The sequence below is a fragment of the Schistocerca nitens genome, chromosome 2, assembly GCF_023898315.1.
Source record: "Schistocerca nitens isolate TAMUIC-IGC-003100 chromosome 2, iqSchNite1.1, whole genome shotgun sequence".
Taxonomy (NCBI): Eukaryota; Metazoa; Arthropoda; class Insecta; order Orthoptera; family Acrididae; genus Schistocerca; species Schistocerca nitens.
In genome coordinates this window covers 471622340-471626203 of record NC_064615.1, presented here as the reverse complement: position 1 = coordinate 471626203, position 3864 = coordinate 471622340, and the positions used below count along the sequence as shown (strand labels likewise).

The window sequence follows — 3864 nt, the reverse complement described above, 5'->3', positions numbered from 1 at the left end:
AACTTTACAGAAGCTCTCCTGTTGCCAACTGAGCTACCGAAGCACGACTCACGCCCGGTACCCACAGCCCTACTTCTGCCAGTACCTCGTCTCCTACCTTCCAAACTTTACAGAAGCTCTCCTGTAGAGCACTTGCCCGCGAAAGGCAAAGGTCCCGAGCTCGAGTCTCGGTCGGGCACACAGTTTTAATCTGCCAGGAAGTTTCATATCAGCGCACACTCCGCTGCAGAGTGAAAATCTCATTCTGGAAACATCCCCCAGGCTGTGGCTAAGCCATGTCTCCGCAATATCCTTTCTTTCAGGAGTGCTAGTTCTGCATGGTTCGCAGGAGAGCTTCTGTAAAGTTTGGAAGGTAGGAGACGAGGTACTGGCAGAAGTAGGGCTGTGGGTACCGGGCGTGAGTCGTGCTTCGGTAGCTCAGTTGGTAGAGCACTTGCCCGCGAAAGGCAAAGGTCCCGAGTTCGAGTCTCGGCCGGGCACACAGTTTTAATCTGCCAGGAAGTTTCATATCAGCGCACACTCCGCTGCAGAGTGAAAATCTCATTCTACGAGCCAGATACTTTGTTGACTGACTCTGTGACCAAGAGGCATTGTTATTTAGGAAATTTGAAATAAAAAATTTTTTGTTACCTCCATATATATTGACGAAAAATACACTGTGATCATTGCAACATCTTCCATATATACATTACACCAACCGAACAGCATCAACTCTCGCGGCCAGCAGAGGAACAACTGCACACGACATGCTCTCAACTAGTACAGCTGTCGACACCCTCTCAACAAGCACTGCCCACGACAACCTCTGAACTACAACTGCTCTCGACATTCTCTAAACAACTACTGCGTCAGTGGAGGCGGCGGAATAATACACTTTGGCGCAATCTCTGGCGCTGTGACTCAGTGTAGCCACCTTTCACCATCTGGACCTGAAATAAGATACATGCAAGCGCCAAGTCGGCGGACGATCTCGTCTCGCGCCCACCGTCAGCTGCCGCTAAAAACCCCGTAAAAAACAATATCATGCGACGCGAAGCGTTACTTGCCGCCTTCCTTCCCAAGGAGGGTGGAGCAGTGTCCGATGGCGGCGGCCGTGAATCAATTTCGCCGGCGATGGTCCATCCCGTGGGTGCGAACGACAGCAGGCGAGAAACAGTTGCAACACTTGATCCCTTGTGTGTGCGGAGCAAAATTTGGCTATCTGCTGCTTGAAGGTTCTGACAAAACGTTCCGCTTCGTCGTTTGACTGTGGATGGAACGGTGCCCTAGTGAGATGCTGTATGCCATTGCGTTCATAGAATGTTTCAAATTCATTTGACGTGAACTGAGGGCCACTGTCCGACACTATGACTTCAGGTAAACCTTCATGGCAAAAAATAGAGGACAACACCTGAATTATGCTACTTGACGTTGTCGAGCTCATTGGTACAGCAAAAGGAATCTTGCTATATCAGTCAACCACAATGAACCAGCGAGAGTTCCAAAAAAGTCCCGCAAAGTCTATGTGCACACGTTGCCATGGCGATTGCGACTTAGACCAAGAAAAGAATTTTTGTGGCGGAGCAGACTTATTTTCTGCACATGCTTGTTACTGTTACTTCATCTGTTCTATTTGGGTGCCCATACCCTGCCAAATACAGAGTCGACGCGCTAACTGTTTCATACGAAAAACTCCCAGTGTTCTTGGTGAAGTAACTGCAACACTTCTTTTTGCAAAGCATTAGGGATCAACACATTTTACTGTCCACTGTCATTTTGAAACATAATCACACCTTTTTCTACAGCGAGATTATGCCGATTGGCAAAGTATCAGCGCACCATAGAGTTCTTTATGCCATGCAATGAGTGAGGCCAAGATGTGCTAGTGTATGTATGTTAGCAAAATGTTCAAATCTGAATCAGCTTACTTGGCCTGTGCCTATAGTTCAGCAGAAAAGATTGAAGCAATTCAGAATCCTGAGCATCGATGTGACAACAAGATGCAGCAGAAGCGTCGAAGTCTGTGTCAGGGCCAATTCGAAGACGTGAAAGTGCGTCCGCATTACCATCTCGAGTGCGGGCGATACACAATCCCGTACGGGTATTGAGACAACAACAAAACCCATCTTCGCAATTTTTGGGCAGTTCGTACAGGAACCCGTTTCGTCGGATGAAACAAGAATTCTAAAGGCTTGTGAATTTTCTGCCATACAAATAATGGTGGAATTTGGTGACACCATACACAATAGCCAAAGCCTCTTTCTCAGTTTGTGAATAGTTACACTGAGCTTTGGACAACACTTTTGATGCGAAAGCAATAGGTCTGTCTTTATTACCAATTCTGTACGAAAGCACTCCACTGATTCCGCAAGAGGAAGGGTCAACTTGAAATACAACTGGTGTAAGTAGGCTGTTTAGGTTTTTATGTTGGTAACGCCACGTAGTGCTCTGGTTTGAAAATAACTGACTGTGCTGTGTGCAGTCTGTGGCTGGTTGGCATTGTTGTAATATTCGCTATTGTAGTGTTGGGCAGTTGGATGTGAACAGCGCGTAGCGTTGTGCAGTTGGAGGTGAGTCGCCGGCAGTGGTGGATGTGGAGAGAGAGGCCAGAGTTTTGAGAGGTTGCTTGATATAAGCGGACGATCTGGACGTGTGTCCGCCAGAAAAACGAAATTTGTAAAGATGGATGTCATGAATTGATATATATATGAATTGATAGATAAATATATATGATGACTTTTGAATACTATTAAGGTAAATACATTGTTTGTTCTCTATCAAAATCTTTCATTTGCTAACTAAGCCTAACCGTAGTTAGTGCCTTCAGTAGTTAGAATCTTTTATTTAGATGGCAGTATTGGCGCTCGCTGTATTGCAGTAGTTCGAGTAACGAAGATTTTTCTGAGGTAAGTGATTCATGAAAGGTAACTGTTAGTCAGGGCCATTCTTTTGTAGGGATTTTTGAAAGTTAGGTTGCGTTGCGCTAAAAATATTGTGTGTCAGTTTAGTTATGATCAGAATAAGTAAAGAGAAAACTGTTTGAGTACGTTCAAATGGCTCTGTGCACTATGGGACTTAACATCTGAGGTCATCAGTCCCCTAGAATTTAGAACTACTTAAACCTAACTAACCTAAGGACATCACACACATAAATGCCCGAGGCAGGATTCGAACCTGCGACCGTAGCGGTCGCTCGGTTCCAGTCTGTAGTGCCTAGAACCGCACGGCCACTCCGGCCGGCACTGGAATCGTACTGATCTAGTATTTGCACTTCCTGCTGAAATGATCCATCGGACTGTTGCAAAATCTGTTCCCTGAGTTTGGCGTCAGGTACACTGTACACGATTGCATCACGCAACATAACATCCGAATATAAAGCACCACGAGCACACTTGAATTTGCATTTCCTAGTCATACCTTGAAAATCCGTTACCCACTCGCGATAAGTTTTTTCTGACTGTTTTTTGCAGTTAAAGAATTGATACCTAGCTGCTACCACGTTCATTTGTTGGTCGTAATAGTTCGTTAGTGACTCTACCACCTGTTCGTAAGCAAGTTCACTCGGAGTGGCGTTACGAAACAACTTCTGAATTAATCAGAACACTGCACTTCTTACCGTGGATAACAGATATGGAAGTTTCACAGTACCTGGTACATTGTGAGCAAGTGTGTGTGCTTCGAATTGTTGCAACCAATCGAGCCATTCCTCTTCTTGTTCATGAAACTGTCAAAAAGGCGGTATAGCAGTGAGTGTTGCTGTAAGTGGTGCTTGTTCCATCGGGCATGCAGCTTTGGCCAGTAGCTGCTGCACCATGTTGAGGAACGTAGATACTTGCTGCGTCTGGAAGTGAAACATCTGCATTAGCTGTGTTGCATCTCATGCTT

The 3864-nt window shown here is 45.6% G+C and overlaps 1 non-coding gene across 1 annotated transcript; it reads left to right on the top strand.

The window, feature by feature from the left end:
- The first annotated feature begins 405 nt into the window (after window positions 1-405).
- Window positions 406-480, top strand: Trnas-cga (transfer RNA serine (anticodon CGA)). The gene has a single exon. It is a non-coding gene; the product is annotated as a tRNA-Ser (tRNA).
- Window positions 481-3864: the final 3384 nt, after the last annotated feature.